Genomic DNA, 19,071 nt, shown 5'->3' with positions numbered 1-19,071 from the left:
CTTTGCTTATTCGGGACTTTTTTCCATTCCATACGAAATTGGAGATTGCCTTTTCCATCTCGTTGAAGAATGGGGTTGGTATTTGTATTGGGTATTGCATTAAATGTGTAAATTGCTTTTGGTAGTATTGCCATTTTCACAACATTGAGTCTTTCTATAAAGGATTTGAGTTCTATATCACATTTTATCTTGTTCTATTTAAATCTTTTGTGACTCTGATCAGGATCGTTGGTAGTAGCAACCATGCACCATCTAGTTCTTCTAGTTTCAAGATAGATGACTATATATAGACTATATACAGGTGTATGGAGGCTATCATTTGTATAGACTAATACTTTCTGTGATACTTTGCCTTCTTTTCTTCCACTTTTTCTAACAAATAGAAACTGATATTTATGCCATAGGTGGCTATTCACAAAATGCTGCTATTTGACTCACAAAGAGGCAGAACAGAAATTTATGGGACTAGCTAATTGCATTATTCCATAAGATTAAGAACTTAATGCCTTCAAACTCAGAAAACCATTCTTTCAAGACATTTGGTTATGTTGATCTATAAATCTGTATCTGTGTCCTCTTTGAATATGTTGTTGTTATGTGCCATGGAGTCACTCGCCCGCAACTCATAGTGACCCTATGTACAAAAGCCCTAAACTCTGCTCTATCCCTTACCAATCTTATTGTCTCTGACACACCTATCCCCATTACCCCAGTGACAGAATCAATCTATTTCATCAAGGGTCTTCCTCTCCTGTGCCGTCCCTCCACCCTACCAAGCATGACATCCCTCTCCAAAGACTGATCATGCCTTGCAACATATCCAAACATGTCAGATGAAGCTTCAGAATCCTGGCCTACGAGCAGCCTGGCTTCGCCCTCTCCAGGACGAACTTGTTTGTTCTCCTAGCAGTCCATGGTATATTCAATACTCTTCTCCAACACCACAGTTCAAAGGCATGAACTCTCCTTCTATCATCCCTAGTTATTGTCTAGCTCTCTGACACATAGAAATTAATTGCAACGATCATGGATTTATCAGGCGCACCTTGTCTCCAAACTGACATCGTTGCTCTTCAGTACTTTGGAGCAGTCTCTGACAGCAGACTTTCCCAATGCAATTAATCTTTTAATTTCCTTGCTGTTGGTACCAAGTGTGTTGACTGTAGAGTCATAGACATGTACATATGTTTGCATGTATACATTTATAGATACATCTATCTCTATACACACTTGTAGTTACTCATATACACACATACACTTGAACAGCTGCATATGTGACCATATACCCACTTTAAAAAATTAATTTTTCTGATGTTAATATTGTTGCTGTTGTTATGTTCCATTTAGTCACCTCTGACTCATAGAGTACCCCCATTGCTTGAGTTACTGTATCATTCTCTCCAGTGCTGTCCTTCCACCCTTCCAAGCACAATATCCTTCTCCAAGGTCTGGTCCCTCCTGGCCATGTGTCCAAGTATGTGAGATGAAGCTTCAAAGTCCTAGCCTCCAACGAGAAACTTGGTTTCACTCTCTCCAAAACAGGCTTATATGTTTTCTTGACAGTCCATGGTATGTTCAAGACTCTTCTCTAGCACCATAATTCCAAGGCATCAATTCTTCTATCATCTTTAGTCATGATCCAGCTCTCTGCTGCATACCAAGTAACTGCAAAGACCATGGCCTGGATTAGGCACACCTTAGTCTCTAGATTGACATAATTGCTTCTCAATATTCTGGAGTTGTCCCTGACAGCAGATTTTCCCAGTGCAGTTCGTCTTCTGACTTCCTGAGTGCTGAAGCCAAGAGTGTTGAATTTGGAGCAGAGCAAGCTGAAATTGTTAGATATGTGTAACTCCTTGTGTGAACTAATTTTTCCAGACAAGTCTTTCTTTTTAGTTTTTCAATTCTTGGAAATTGAACCCCTTGAATCTATAAATTAAGCTTCTGTCTCTCACTGAATTATAGATAGTATTGGCTACTATTTCTTCAAATATATGTTACCTTAGTTCTCTCAGAAATGGTTGAATAGGTATGTATGGAAGTGGTATGTAGCTGTCTTCAGTAACACCTGCACAAACAGGCCAAATTTTTTCTTAAAATTGGGAAAATGAGAAAATATAGGAAAACTCAGGTAATTGGCACAACAGATTTCCCATTTTACACTCAATGAGTTAAGAAGCATTGTGAGCAGTAATTTAAGATATTAATCTTGGTCTTCATGGTATAAAATCAAGAAAGGTGTGCATCAGTGTTGTATCTTTTCTCCATACCAATTCTACCTGTAAGCTGAGCAAATCACTAGAGAAGCTGGGATTATGAAGAAGAATGTGACATCAGTATTGGAAGAAGTCTCATTGACAACCTGCATTATGCAATGGCACAACCTTGTTTGCTGAAAATGAGGAGAATCTGAAGCTTTTGCTGCAGAGAATCAAGGACTACAGCCTTCAATATGAATTATATTTTAACATTAATCCTCACCATTGATAGATGGAGAAAAGATTGAAATTGTTAGCTATTTGATCTTGCTTGGATCCACAGTCAACACTTGGTACCTACAGTCATTAGATCGAAAAACATTGGGAAATCTTACTGTCATGAATCTCTCCAAGGTTCTGAAGAGCAATGATGTCAGTTTCAATAATCAGTTGCATCTGATTCAAGCCATAGTCTTTTCACTGCTATGCATCTGGAAGCTGGACAATGAATAAGAATGACAGAAGAAGAACTGAACCATTAGGGATATGATATTGGAGAAGAGTGCTGAATATCCCATAAAAGAACAAATAGATATGTCTTGGTGAAAGTGCACCTAGAGTGTTCCTTGGATGGAAAAATGGTGAAACTTTGTTTCACATGTTGTTTGGACACGTTGTTGGAAAGGAACATAATGCTTGGAAAATTGGAAGGTCAGTGAAGGAGAATAAGATGCTCAACGAGATGGATTAATACATTTTCTGGGGCAATGAACTCAATTGTGTTAAGGAAGATAAGAATGACACAGGACATAGAGATATATGAGTCATACTCAACTAAATTACACTTAACAACAATAATTGCAATGACATTTACAAAGGAATGGAATTAGAAAACAAAGAGGGAAGAACATACTCAGCATTTTGCAAGCCAAAAGAACTGAAAAGAAACTTCAAGTCTTCAACTGCAATACTGGAGGATTATGGGAAAAATCTTAATGATTCAGGAAGCATAAAGAAGTTGAAATGAATGCACAGAATATAAAAAAAGAATTGGATGGAAACCATTTCAGAAAATAGAATATGATCAAGAACCAATGCTGACAAAGGAAGAAGTTCAAGCTGTGTTGAAGACATTGTCAAAACAAAATCCTAGAAATTGATAGAACACCAATTGAGGTGTTAAAACAAACAGATATAGCTCTGGATGTGCTCATTAGCTTATGCCAAGAAATTTTTAATACAACAACCAAACAACTGACTAGAAGAAATTCAGAAGACCCAAAAGAATGTGAAAATTATTGAACAATAGCATTAATATCACATGCAAATAAAATATTGCTGAATATTATTTTTATACACACACAAATATACACACATACAACAGCTGGACCAATATATTGACAGGGAACTGTCAGAACTTCAAACTGGATTAAAAGAGACTGTGGTACAACTGATATCATTGCTGATAGATGGATCTTGACTGAAAACAGAGCTTACCACAAAGATGTTTATTTTGTCTTATTGACTGTACAAAGATACTTGAATGTGTGAATCATAACAAATTACGTCTAACATTGAGAAGAGTGGTATTCCTAGGCACTTAATTGTGTCTATGTAATACCTAAAACTAGACCAAGAATCATTTGTCTGAACAGAACAAGTGAATACTTCATGGCTAAAAATCAGTAAAAGACTAGCCTTTAAAGATTATAATGTTCAAAATTACTTTTTATATATTTGTTTAAATTTTTCCCTCTTTTAACAACTGGGATCTAGAGGGAAGACAAAAGACCAGAAAATGGCCAAAATTATTGGGGCAGCTATTGCTGCCAGTTTAGGGCCTGTGTCAGAAAAAGGAAGTCTTACTCATAAACAGTGCCACCCAAAGGTAATAAAGGAGGTCAGAATTGCTTCCACTGTGGAAAGCTGGGCCACCTCAATAGACAGTGTCACAGACGAGAGCCACAGATAGGCAAGGGAGTAGAGAGGAAGCTCCCAATCACTTGCTTTAACTGTGGATTTGAAGGACACTTGGCCAAGGGTGGACCACATCAGGTCCTCATGGCTGACAGGACTGACAGGCCCCAGCTCCCAGCTGGAAACAAAGGAGGATGCTTCAACTATTTAGATTCTCCCAGAAGAGCTGTGGGTGAGCATTAACATTACTGTAAGTTTATTTGTTTTCTTGTGGACACAAGAGCCTAGTATTTGGTCCTAAAAGCCTTCTGAAGTCCCAACTCTTCTCACTATTTCTTAGTTGTTGGAATTGACGGAAAATCTCATAAGCAGTTCCTTACTTCACCTCTGCCTTGCATGTGGACTTCTGAGCTGTAAAACAACCCAGTGGTAGATGGGATTTCCTTCAGGACTTAAGAATAATAAATGACATAGTTGAGCCTCTACATCTTGTTCCTAACCTTTATACTATAATAGACAAAGTGCTAGTCAATAGACCTGTTATTTTAAGAACTACCTTCCCTCTGTAACTTGATTTGTGCCACTATTAGAACCTCTACTCAGAATATTATTGCTTTTTAATTTTTGACTCATGTACTTTTAACTTGTTAGTTAAATTTGTGTCTTCTAGGCTGCAACAGTTCCATGATACATCTTCAAAGATATGAACATATAAGGCTAAGCACAAGTGATAACAGTGCAACTAAATTCCAAAATCAATCTTCACAATAGTCTATGTGTTTCCTATTGCCAAAGGGGCCTTTAGAGTAGTGAGAGAAGATCTTCACTCTGAAACCTACAGCGTCCCTTTTCAGCAGGAAGTAGCTAAGAGAATACACCATCCCCTTTTCCTTATGAATCAAGGTGAAGTCTCTCTCAGGGAGGAGTGACAGGGAATGGCAAAGGACACACTGACAAAGGAGATTAATCAGAACTGGCTTTGACAAGCACTGTGGCAATGGGACAATTAAAACAGACTTTCAAGGGGGGGGAAAAGAGGAATGAATAGTGCAACAATGAATGAATGAAAACCCAAAATCTCAGTAAATGTTCATTAAAATTAATAAAATTTAATTTAAAAAAATCAGTAAAAGTGCAAATCAGGGTTATATCTTTTCTCCATACCTATTCAGTCTGTATGCTGAGCTTTAATACAAGAAAGATAGACTATACAAAAAAGATTGTGACATCAGAATTGGATGAAAACTCATCAACACCTGTATTAAGGAAATGATAGAACTTTGCTTCCATAAAATGACAAAAACTTGAAGCAATTATTGAAGAAGATCTCTCCGTATAGAGTACCTCTCAGCTTCAAGAAAGCAAAAGTTTTTATCATTGGACTATTATGTAATTTCATGATTGATGAAGAAAAGATTGAAGTTACAAATTGTACATTTTTACAATGGTTGTGTATTAGAACCATTTGGGAAGCTTCATATACTACCGATGTTTGATCCATCTCAAAGAATTCTAATTAGTCAAGAATGGGACCTACAATGTGATATTTTTGTTAAAATCTCCAGATTATTAGATTAGATTACTCTCTCATGAGAGCCAGAGCTAAAGACTACTGTATTAAAGTCAAAATATGTCCTTAGTTATCTAAAGCTGCTGTAACAGAGATATCACAAGTCAATAGTATTAATGAACAAAAAATATATTCTTTTACCGTTAGCAAGCTAGATGTCCAAATTCAGGGTGCTATATCTGTGGAAAAATCTGCTCTCTTTTATTGTAGAGGAATGCCCATGTTTCTTTGAAGATCCTCATATGTCCTGGCCTTTCCCAGTCAAGGAGCTTCCTCATACAGAGGCACAGGCCCAAAAAGACGTACTCTACTACTGGAAATTCTTTCTTGTTGGTAGTGAGTTCCTCCAATCCCATTTAACTTTCCTGATCTTTCATCTCTAGTGAAATAAATTCTATTACAGCCACACCATAGAAGAACTCCCCTTATATTTGATTAATGCCCTCACAACTGTTTATCAGCTTATTATATACTTCTACATTGTATCATGCATTTTGGAATATGCAATTCAATCCACCATAGTACAAAAACTCAACAACTAGTACTTAATTTAAATGAAGTTTCATTTCAACCCAAAAGAGCTGAACAATGAAGGAATATTAGTTTTATTAGAATTTGTGGTGGTCATGATATTTAGCTTTTTTCATACATATTTCTTCCTACTGTTACTACCCAGTTGCAAAAGATCTGACAGTTTGTTCCTAACATTCAGCCAAGAAAGAATATAGAAGCAAACATTCTTTTTTTAACAGTGATAAAATATACTTTTATTTATTTTGTTGAGTCAGAAGGACATAAAAAAAATTACTGCTGAAGTAGCTACCAGGCAAACAGAAAAGTGCTTCATAAGTCCAGTTACCTTGGAGTTTATTTAAACTAAGAGAAAAAGGTCAGAATGTTTTCATGCAATGCATACTTGGTTTTTTAAATAACAATTATGACAAATAGCAGAAAGAATTAAGGAATGCTGTACTTGTGATCCATACAAAACATCAACATTTGGAGTTGTACATAATTAAAGAAATATCTCAAACACTTTCAAAATACTGTAGTAGCCAATATATAAGAGGCATGCCTTAAGTGGGCATAGGAATGCAGTTTAGAAAAGAAGAAAAAAAAATCACACGGAAACTATTCAATTTCTTTAAAATCACTGAGCAAGAAAAGCAACATTGATCTTCACATACTGATTTTACACAATTTCTATACAGTACCTTGACTTAAATAAAAGAGCAAAAGTTAAGACTCTCCTCCTCTATTTTTGGTAAACAACTGCGTGGTAAACTTGGCTGACTTTTCCCCCTGGATTTTACCTGGGAGTAGCCTTTTACATTTTTTATTTAAAAGAGGGCAGGTTTGGCACTTTTATACTGATGTCACCAATGTTAATATTTCTTGGGATCTCAGGAAGATTCATATTCTTTACAGCTGATACAGCACGGGCTGGAGCTCCTGCTAAGCCAGCCTCAGATTTCTCCAGTTTCTTTTGTGCATCAATTTGTGTAACAATCTCATTCATGTTGGTCTCTAATACCATTCCCCCCAACACCATTTCTGCAAGAATATTGTGAACCTTGTCTACATGGAAAATTAAATCCAATTCACAGACATTTTCAAAACACTTGTCTAACGTTTCCACAAATACTTGAATTAGATCTAAAATGCCAAGTTCACTTTCTGAAGACTCCACACAGAAGATAAAATATAATGTTGCATAATGTCTATAAATCAGTTTGTTGTCAGATCCTCCTATTAACAGTCCTCCTTCTAGGAAATTACAAACATTTTTATCTCTTTTCGATACCAAATGGAATGTTTCCCTGATGATTTGTTGTTGTGTATCTTCACTGTAAGGCTGGTAGAATTTGGAGAGCCGCGGCTTTCCGTGGTTGTTGAAAATGAGGATCATGGCTGGGCCGGGCCGACCGGGTGGGCGCTGGGGGCCAGGGCGGGGGCGGGCGTGCAAGCCTCGCCTTGGGATCTTGCCAGTGATTCTTCCCCACCCGCCCCCTCCCGCACGCGCACGCGCCGCTCCCGAGCCACTGGGCGGGGCCGGGTGGGGTAGAAGCAAAGGTTCTGATGGAAGGGTGACCTATGGGATTTTCCATTTCCTGAAACACCTAGACTTTTATTGTTCGTGACAATGCAGCAATACTCAAAGAAACTCAATCTTATTTCTATATAGTTGGAACCAATTTGTACCTCAACTTCTCACCAGTTTCTGAGACCGTAAATCATGCAGAAAAGATTGCTCACCTTTCTCCCTTCAAGTTTCTAGTAGATTCAAAACACCAGAGAAGCACAGCTTTTTAGTTAGTAGTACAACTTTCTACAGACTATGCCATTAGAGCTCTCATGTAAATCCACAAAAAGATACTTGTTTATAGATTTATTTAAGCATGTGTTAGAGTTGCTCTAAAATAACCATAAATTAATAGATGAAGGAGGTGGAAAATGGGCAGACCTGAAACTTCAGACTTTAAAGATTGTTTAGGATTAGTCCTTCCATTTTTCATACACCTTTCACCAGTGGACAATGATGCAAAGAGATACTTTGAGGAATACTATATATGCTTATCTCTTTTTAAAATATTTTGCAGATGTAATTTCCAAATTTATCTTTTGATCCATAATCATGACATTTTCCTGGATACAGATTAGGCAATAATAGGTGGGCAATCATGTCTTTTGTCTATGGTCTAGGAAGTTTTAACAGATGGAATGGCTTCTGACAAATAACTACAGAAAATTTGAAGTTATTAAAGGCCTGTTGAAATGAAATGTAGGGGATCTGAGAAGAGAAATCTGATGGAATAACTGTAGAATCAAAACTTGAAGGAGATATAAAGGATAGGACAGGCAGAGTCTGGACAGAACAAGAATGAGGGAAGAACATACTTTAATGTAAAAGAGCAAGAATCTTAAATTCCTCCATTCTACAATTGAAGATATGGAGATTTAGAGAGATTGTGAAGGCAGTTAAGAATAAAAGCTTAGTCTTGTTGTTGTTGTTGTTAAATGCTGTCAAATCACCTTTGACTGAGAGCAATCCTATGACCAAAGGATCTGAATCTTGCCTTATCATTCACCATCCTCAAGATGTGTCATGTTCAAGCTAATTGTGGTTATCACTTTGTCAATCTATTTCTTTGAGTGTCTTCCTCTCTTTTGTGGACCCTCTCTATCTTTTCCATCAAAATAACATTCTTTAGGAAATGGTACCTCTTGAAAATATTTCCCAAGTAAGTGAGACAAAGTTTCATCATTCTTGTCTTTAAGTAGCACTATGTTCCCATTTCCTTCATGATAGATTTGTTTGGTGTTGTGAACTAGTCAGACCAACAAACTTGCCCCTCTCCCATGTTGTTCATTGTTATGTGCTGTAAAGTCACCTGTGACTCATAGAGACTCTATGTGCAGCAGCCCCAAACCCTGCTCTATCCCTTGCCAATCTTATTGTCTCTGACACATTACCTCAGTCACTGAATCAGTCCATCTCATCAAGGGTCTTCCTCTCCTGCACTGTCCCTCCCCCCTCCCAAGCATAACTTCCCTGTCCAAGGACTGGTCCCTCCTTGCAACATGTTCAAAGTATGCATGTGTCAAGTGAAGCTTCAGAATCCTTGCCTCCAAGGAGCAGCCTAGATTAACCCTCTCCAAGACAAACCTGTTCATTCTCTTAGCAGTCCATGGTATATTCAATACTCTTCTCCAACACCACAGCTCAAAGTCATCAATTCTCCTTCTATTATCTCTAGTCATTGTCGAGCTCTCTGATACATAACAAATTATTGCAAAGACCATCGTCTGTATCAGGTGCACTTTAGCCTCCAGACTGATATTGTTGTTCTGAAGTACTTTGGAGAGGTCTCTAACAGCAGATTTTTCCATCACAATATGTCTTTTAATTTCCCGGCTGTTGATTGTTGATGACAAGAGTGTTGATTTTGGAGCCAAGCAAACTAAAGCTGTGAACAATCTCAATCTCTTCACCATCCATACTGATGCTTCCAATTGGCCCAGTGGTAAGAATCTGTTTTCTTGATGTTGAGCTATAAACCATATTGAAGGCTGCAGTCCTTGACCTTCTGCAGCAAGCCCTTCAGGTCCTCTTCAGTTTCAGCAAGCAGGGTTGTGTCATCTGCATAACACAGGCTGCTGATGAATCTTCTATCAATCCTGATGTCACATTCCTCTTTCTTGTACAGCCCAGCATACTGGATGATATGTTCTGCATTCAGGTTGAAAAGGTATGGAGATAGAATACATCCCTCTCCCATTGAAACAAACAAACAAAAAATCACAGAGAATCCTAATTATGAACTGAGCACTCTGAAGTTTGCGAGCAGTTATTGAGACCAAGATCAGACAATAAGAAATGTGGACCTCAGTGAGGACCTGGTAATCAACACTGAAAACTGGGCCTGGACATACCATAGGATCCACAAGGAAAGAAGGAAATGTATTAGTTTTATTGATAATAGGGCTTCAACTACAGAGAATGGAGGACCTCTTGTCCCTACTACATGTGGATGACCACCCAAAAAAATTTCCAGAAGAAACTCAGCAAAATTGCAAAAGGATTAAACTACACAGTTAGACAACTTGACCTCGTAGACACAGAGAGTGTACTTCACCCAAGAAAAACCGAATTTACATTCTTCTCCAGTGCACATGGAACATTCTCAAGAATAAACCTTATGTTAGAGCAGAAAACAAGCCATGATAATTTAAAAAAAACTTTGAAATACTAAAAAGTTTATTCTCAGACCACAAAGCTATAAAAATAAAAAACCAACAAGAAGATAAAGGAGGGGAAAAATTCATGTGTGGAATCTAAATAATACATTGCTTGATAAGTGTGCTGCAATCTTGTAGACATGCAGTTTGAATCCACCATCTGCTCCGTGGGAGAAGGAAAAGCAGTCTGCTCCTGTGCAATTAACTGTCTCAGAAAACCTGCTGGAAAATTAGCTATGGCTCGGTTTTGACTCAACAGCAAACAACAACAACAAAACAAGAAATAAAAAATAAATTAAAAATTACTTTGAAGCATACATAAATGTCTTGAAAACAAAACATATCAAAACTTCTAGAATAAGGCAAAGGAAGTATTAAGAGATTAGTTCAAAGTAATAAGCTAAAACATCAAAATAGAAAAATTAAAGTCAACTACCAGGATAGACCTTGGAGACAAGTATTATTAAATTCCATCTCACATACTTAGAGTATGTTGCCAAGAGGTACCAATCCTTGGAAAAGGGCATTATGCTTGGAAAGTTAGAGGATCAGAACAAGCAAGACAGAAAGACCCTCGTTGAGATGGATTGGCACAGTAACTGTAGCAATGAGATCAGATGTGTTGGAGATGATGAGATTGGTTCAGGATAGGGCAAGTTTCAGAGCCATCGTTCAAAGGATCACTGGGAGTTACAGTCAACTCAATGGCACAAAACAAAAACAACAACCCAATATCTCAAAGAAATAGAAATAGTAAAGGTAATTTATAAAGATAAGGGCAAAAAGATATGGAAAAGAAAACAGAAAAACAAAACCGTCAACAAGCCTAAGAGTTGGTTCTTGAAAAGAATCTATAAAATTTACAAACTGGACAAAGGAAAAGAGAGAAAGGTACCAATAGCTCAAATAAGAAATGAAATGAGCAATGTCACAACTGAAACAAAGATAAAAAGGATAATTATAGAATATTATTAAAGACTATACTCTGAAAAATTTGAAATCCTAGAAAAACTGAGAAAATTCTTAGAAACTCACACCATACCCAAATTGAAACAGTCAGAATTGGGCACGTGAGTTGTTGTTGTTAGGTGCTGTCAAGTCGAGCACAACTCATAGTGACTTTACGAACAAAAGTTCTGAACTCTGTTCTGTCCTTTGCCATCCTCACACTTACTAACACATAAGAGCTCATCACAGCAGTCACCTTATCAATCCACCTGGTTGAGGGTCTTCCTCTCTTCATTGATCCTCCACTCCTCCCAACATCATGTCCTTTTCCAAGGAATAGCTGCTTCTAGCAACATGTCCAAAGTATGTGATGTGAAGCCTCATCATCCTTGTCTCCAAAAAGCACTTCAGCTGCTCCACCTCCAAGACCTATCTGTTCCTTTTCTTGACCATCTGTGGGATGTCCGGTGTTCTTCTCCAACACCACAGCTTAAAGGCATAAATACTTTTTCTATGATCCTTATTTACTGTCCAGGTCTTGGATGCATAACTAGTAATGAAAGTCTATGGCCTGAATTAGACATACTTTAGTCCTCAAACTGACATAGGTAGTCCTCAATTTTTTTGAAAGATCCCTAACTGAAGATTTTCCTCGTGCAATGCATCTCATTATTTCCTAACGGCTTGCATCAGGGGTGTTAATTGTGTATTCAAGCAAGATGAAGCTGTTGACAGTTTCAATCTCCTCTCCATCCATCATGACACTACCTATTAGTCCAGTGATAAGAATCTTTGTTTCCTTGATGTTGAGAAGCAGAATGCAAGTTCAAATTGAGGCTGAAGAAAATTAAAATAAGTCCACAGGAACCAAGATATGATCTTTAATCAAAATGTCCATCTGAATTTCATGACCATTTTAAGAATAGGAATACTACGCAGCACACAGAAACAACCATTTTGTAAATTACTACCTAACTTGGGAGGGACTGGAGAGCATTATGCTAAGTGAACTAATTCAGTTCCACAAGCACAAATACTGTATAAAACCATTGTTGTAGAATGAGTATGAAGATCCAAGGCAGGGCTGTGGAGGAGTGGAAATAGAAGGATGAGGATGGGGGTGGACCGGGTGTTAATCATAGGGTTGCACAATTTGATGGGTGGGTGGAGTGAATAAAATGGGAAAGATCTTTTGTAAAAAGAAAAATGTATTCAACCTTTGTAAATAAATCAGACTGATTTTTTTAAAAAGGAGAGAATAGATTTGAGGCATTGAACACCAGCAAAAGAAGAACAGATGAGTCGTAGGATGATATCAAGGATATCAGCCATGAAGAAAGCACAAGGTCATTATAAAAGGTCACTACAAAAAGGAGAAAGGAACAACAACAACAACAAAACCCTAAATGGAAGGCAGAAGAAACCCTAAAGATTGCACAAGAGTGTCGAGAAGCCAAATCTAAAGGAAAACTCAAAGTGAAAGAGCTAAACAGACAATTTCAAAGGGCAGCTTGGGAGGACAAAGCAAAGTATTATAATGGAATGTTGCAGAGAGCTGGAATTGGAGAATAAAAAGCTAAGGGCTCTGCATTTCTCATGCTGAAAGAACTGAAAAACAAATTTAAGCCTCGTGTCACATTATCGAAAGGTGCTATGGGGAATATATTGAATAGTCCAGGAAGCATCAAAACAAGATGGAGGGAATACACTGAGTCACTGTACCAAAAGAACTGATTGACATTGAAAATACTCAGGAAATACCATATGAACAGGAGCCAATGGTAGTGAAGGAGGAAGTAGAAGCTGCATTGAAGACACTGGTGGAAAATAAGGGCCCAGGAATTGATGTAATACCATTTGACTTGTTTCAATTAACAGATGCAGCCTTGGATGCACTCATGGCTGTCTGGCCAATGGATTGGAAGAGGTCCATATTTGTTCCTATTCCCAAGAAGGGCGATCCAACTGAATGTGGAAATTATTGAGCGATATAATTGATATCACATGCAAGCAAAATACTGCTGAAGATCATTCAAAATTGGCTGAAACAGTACATAGATTAGGAACCACCAGAAGTTCAAGCAAGATTTAGAAGAGGCCATTGTACCAGGGATATCATTGCTAAAGTCAGATAGATCCTGGCTGAAAGTAAGGAATACCAGAAGAGTGTCTTATTTGTGCTTTATTGACTATACAAAAGCATTTAACTGTGTGGATCATGACAAGTTGTGGCTGACACAGAAAAATACGAATCCCAGAGCACTTGACTGTGCTCATGCAGAACCTATACCTGGATCAGGACGCTGTTGTGTGAATGGAGCGGGAGAACACTGCATGGTTTGGAATTAGGGAGTGGGCATGTCAGAGTCATATTCTCTCTCCATACCTGTTCAATATATATGCTGAGCAAATTATCCAGGAAGCTGGACTCTATGAAAAAGAGTGTGGCATCAAGATTGAAGGAGACTCATCAATTACTTGTGTTATGAAGATGACACAACCTTGCTTGTTGAAAGGAAGGAGGGCTTGAAGCATTTGTTGCAGAAAATCAAGGAATGCAGCCTTTAGTATGGATTGTACTTGAGTAGACCTGTCCAAAACGAAGAAATTGAGGTCATTGGAAAAAATTCCCAACAACAACAAAAAAGCCTCATCCCAGATGGCCTCACTGATAAAGGCTACAAACATAAAGAGAACTGTCATCAACCTATTTAAATTACTTCAGAATACTGAATTAGAAGGAATGTTCTAGATTTATTCTATGAATCAAGTATAACACTGATACCAAAACCTGGTAAAGGCATCACCAAAAAAACAAAACAAAACAAAACAAAACAAAAAAAAAACAACTATAGACCACTATCTCTCATGATCATAGATGCAAAACCGTTGATAAAATCCTAGCCAATAGAATCCAACAGTATATCTAAATAATAATTCATCATGATCAAGTGGGATTCATTATAAGTCAGACTGGTTCAACATTTAAAAAATAATGTAATCTAACACATTAATAAAAGAAAGGACAGGTACCACAGTATCATCTTAATGGTTGCAGAAAAGGCTCTTAGGAAAATCCAGCACTCATTTCTGATTAAAATACTTAAAACGAAAATGGAGAGAAATTTCCTTAACATAATTGAGAGCTTGTAAAAAGAACCACCATCAACATCATCCTCAATAGAGAGACTAAAGACAATCCCCTGAGAAAAAGGACCAGGTAAAGATGCCCACCAACACCACTCTTATTCATTATTTTATTGGAAGTCCTAGCTAAAGTTGTTAGGGAAGGGAAGGAAATAAAAGGTATTAAAATTGGAAAAAAGGAGGTAAAACTATTGTTATATGTAGACAAAATTATAGTGTGCATGTTGTTGTTGTTGTTATGTGCCATTGAGTTTCTTCCACTGAATCATAGCGACCCTATGTACAGCAGCTCTGAAGCCTGCCCTGTCTTGAGCCAGTCTCACTAACTCTGACACACCTACCCCATTGTCCCATTTACTGTATCAATCTATCTTGTGTGGATCTTCCTCTCCAGTACTGTTCTGTCCCTTCACTCTTCCAAGCATAATGTCCTTCTCCAAAAACCAATACTTCCTGGCCACGTGCCCAAAGTATATAAGACGGAGCTTCAAAATCCTAGACTCCAAGGAGAAACTTGGTTTCATCCTAAGACAGACTTACTTGTTTTTTTTGTGGTCCATGGTATGTTCAAGATTTTTCTCCAGCACCATAATTCAAAGGCATCAATTTTTCTGTCATCCTTGTCATTGTCCAACTCCATGATGTGCAACAATTATGAAGACGATGGGCCTGCATCAGATGCACCTTAGTCTCTAGACTGGCATTGTTGTTTCTCAGTACTCTAAAGAGGTCCATGACAGCAGATTTTCTCAGTGCAATTCATCTTTTGATTTCCTGAGTGCTGATGCCAAGAGTGTTGATTAGGTGTGAGTGTGCATAGGAAATCCTAAAGGCCCAGCAAGAAAACTATTAGACCTAGTGAACTAACTCAGCAAAGTTGCAAGACTCAAAATCAACATACAAAAATGTGTTGCATTTTGCTACAATAACAAAGAAAACACTCAAAAGATATTAAGCAAAACAATGCCAATTATAATAGCGAACCATAACATGAAATAATAGGAACAAACCAACTAAAGAGTAAAGATCCATATAGATACAAAAAAAATACAAAACATTACTCTAGTGGTCTAATGGTAAGAACCTTAGGTACCAGTACTAAGACATGATTTTAATCTGTCAGTTCTTCCACAAGAGAAAGATGGGCAGTCTCTTCCCTTGTAATTTAAAGCCTCTGAAAACCTGCTAGAGTGTTGAGCTATGAGGTTGAAACTTGATAGCACCCAATAACAAAAACAATTGCAAAAACAAAAAGAAACCTAGATATATGGAAAAATAAGCCATGCTCATGAATAAGAAGGCTCAATATTATGAAAATGATACTTCTACCAAAAACAATCTACAAACACATACAATCCCAGTACAGTGGCTGACACCATTTTTCAAGCAAACAGGAAGGGCAAACCAGAACTTTACCTGGAAAGGAAAGACACCTAAGTAAGCATTGCTCTATTAAAAAAAAAAAAAGAAGTAGGAGTCATCATACTCCCTGATGTCAAAACTGATACACAGCTATAGTAATCAAAACAGCATTGTATTGGTACAATGACAAACACATAGACCCATGGAATAGAAGTGAGAGCCCAGAAATAAACCAATGTACCTATCTATGTTCAACTCATCTTTGACAAGGAGACTAAATTCATTAAACCGAAAAATGACAGCCTGTTTAACAAATAATGCTGGAAAAATTGAAATTTACTTTAGAAAACAGAAACAAGTGACACATCTCAAAACACACATGAAAGCCAAACTCAATGTGGATCAAGAACCTAGTGATAAAACCAAAAGCTATAAAGATCATCAGAGAAAAAAATAGGAACAAATTTAGAAGCCCTAATCTGTGACATGAATAGGCTTTTAAATAGCCAAAAGTGTACAACCTGGAAGGAATAAAATAGATGAATGATAACTTTGAAAATCTAATCCTTTGTATATAAAAAAGAAACCTAGGATAAAAGAAAGCTAACAGACTGGGGAGAAATATTTAGCAGACAATGCTTGCTGCAGAAGGTCAAGGACTGTAGTCTTATATTGAAGATTTTTTTTAAGGTTCTAGACATTTATTTCCTCCAACTTCTTTGTTTTCTTAAATAAAATTTTATTTTGTGATTTTAATGAACATTTAAAAAGAAGTTATTTTCATTCATTCATTCATTGTTGCACATTTTACCCCTTTGCCTTCCTTTCCCCATCCACCAGTTCTTTTTTTTTTAAAAAAGGCATTTATTGTTGCACAATTACCTTCCTCCCCTTCCCCAGTCCTCTTTGCAATATCTCTTATTCTGAGCTGCTGTGGTTTATATAATGCCTAATCATATATTCATTTTAGACAGTTCTTTCTTTCATCTGTTTCAATGCAATGGTCATTTTCTATCCACTCTTATCCTTTCTCCAAATGTCCAGGTCAGACATTTATAACAGTAGTGCTATGCAGTATAGACTGAAGCTCAACATCAACAAGACAAAGATTCTCACCACTGGGGAAATTGGCAGCACCATGATAGATAGAGAAGAGACTGAAGTTGTTAACAATTCCGGCTTGCTCAGCTCCACAATCATTTTGGTACCAGCACTCAGGAAATCAAAAGATAAATTGCATTGGGAAAATCTGGTGTGAGGAACCTCATCAGAGCACTGAAAAGCAACAATATAAATTTAGAGACTAAAGTGCACCTAATACAGGCCCTGGTCTTTGCAATTACTTGCTATGCATCAGAAAGCTGGACAATGACTAAGGATGACAGAAGAATTGATGCCTTTGAGTGTGGTGCTTGAGAACAGTCTTGAATGGACTTCCAAGATAATGAATGAGTCTGTCTTGAGAAGGTGAAACCAAGTTTATCCTTGGAGGCTAGGATTTTGAAGCTCCATCTCACATAGTTTGTGTATGTGGCCAGGAGGTACCAGTCCTTGAAGAAGGACATCATGCTTGGAAGGGTAGAGGGACAACACAGGAAAGGAAAACCCTGGATGAGATGGATTGATACAGTAACTGGGACAATAGGTATAGGTGTGTTGGAATCAATGAGTCTGACTCGGGATAGGGTAGGCTTCAGAGCTGTTGTACATAGGGTTACTATGAGTTGCAGGCAACTCAATAGCACATTACAACAGCATAGCTCTAGTGTGTACCTACTGCTTTCTCTGTGTCTGAAAGCTAGATGACAAATAAGGATAACAGAAGAGCAATCAGTTACTGTGAATTGTGGTATTGCCAAAGAGTATTGAAGACACTATGGATTACCAAAAGAACAAACAAATCTTCTTTTTAAATTTATCTTTTATTTTACTATTTGTTGTGTGTGTACTGTCAAATTGGATCCAACCAGTACAAAAGGAGATTGCCCCTCCTTCTCCAGAGGAACATCTGGTGGATTTGAACCACGTGCTTTTGGGACTGCAGTGCAGCTTCTTTCTACTAGGCCACCAGACCCCTCCTCAAACAAATCTACCTTGAATGAAGTGCAACCCATGTGTTCCTTACAGGCAAGGATGGTCAAACTTCATCTCATTTGTTTTGGGCATATTCTCAGAAATAACCAGTTCTTGGAAATGGACATTATGCTCGGAAAGGTGGAGTGTCCGAGAAAGAGATGAAAGCCCTCAATGAGATGACCTGCCTGATACAGAGACTACTACAATAGGTTTGAGTGTGACATGAGAATGGTATAGGATAAAGTAAGGCTCAGAGCTGTTATTCATGGGTTCACGATGAGTTATGGTCTATTCAATGTCATCTAACAACAACAAAATGACACCTAAATAAGAAAAAGACTAACAACTAATTACAAAATGGGCAGAAGGTATGAAGAGATTCTTCACCGAAAAGGATGTTCAGAGGCCAAGAACCACATAAAAAAATATTGAAAACCACTAGCTGGTGAAGAGATGCAAATGAAAACAATGAGATATAATTTCACCTCTGCAACAATTGCAAAGTTTAGTAGAGCAGTAAACAACAAATGTTGGTAAGAACGTGGACAGACTGGAACTCTTACGCACTGCTTGTAGAAATGTAAAATACTACTGCCACTAGGGAATGCAGTCTGATATCCAACATTTCCTCTATAAGTTGAAAATAGAAACTTAATTTGATTCAGTCATTCCATTACCAGGAATATACCCCGAGGCAACCAGAGTTGAGACAAAAAGAGATATATGTTTACCTATGTTTACTTCAGCATTATTCACAATAGCAAGGAGATGGAAACATCTTATGCCTCTATCAACAAATGAAGGGATATAGAAACTGTGGAGCATTCACACAACGCAATACTATGTAGTATTTAAACACAGTGAAGAGTTCATGAAACACTGTACAATACAGACAAGGCTATTGGTATTAGGTGCCATCAAGTCAACTATGTTGTTGTTATTGTTGTTGTTGTTATGTGCCGTCGAGTCACTTGTGACTCATAGCGACCCTATGTACAACAGCCCTAAACTCCGCTCTGTCCTGTGCCAATCGCACCGACTCTGACACTCGCATCCCAATTATCCCAGTCACTGAATCAATCCACCTCATAGAGGGCCTTCCTCTCCTGCGCT

At 37.7% G+C, this 19,071-nt stretch overlaps 1 protein-coding gene and 2 pseudogenes across 1 annotated transcript in view; 1 reads left to right on the top strand and 2 right to left on the bottom strand.

The window, feature by feature from the left end:
- HECW1 (HECT, C2 and WW domain containing E3 ubiquitin protein ligase 1) overlaps nt 1-19,071 on the top strand; it is a 384,473-nt gene that overhangs the window by 166,745 nt on the left and 198,657 nt on the right. The window lies entirely within an intron of this gene.
- Nucleotides 7,022-7,594, bottom strand: LOC102852335 (annotated as a pseudogene).
- Nucleotides 7,591-19,071, bottom strand: part of LOC102851924 — a 21,061-nt pseudogene continuing 9,580 nt past the window's right edge.

The sequence above is a fragment of the Elephantulus edwardii genome, unplaced genomic scaffold (genome assembly GCF_000299155.1).
Source record: "Elephantulus edwardii isolate Elephantulus edwardi_28Jun2011 unplaced genomic scaffold, EleEdw1.0 scaffold00276, whole genome shotgun sequence".
NCBI lineage: Eukaryota > Metazoa > Chordata > Mammalia > Macroscelidea > Macroscelididae > Elephantulus > Elephantulus edwardii.
Note: the sequence above shows the minus strand (reverse complement) of the source record. Positions and strands in the feature narration are given on the sequence as shown.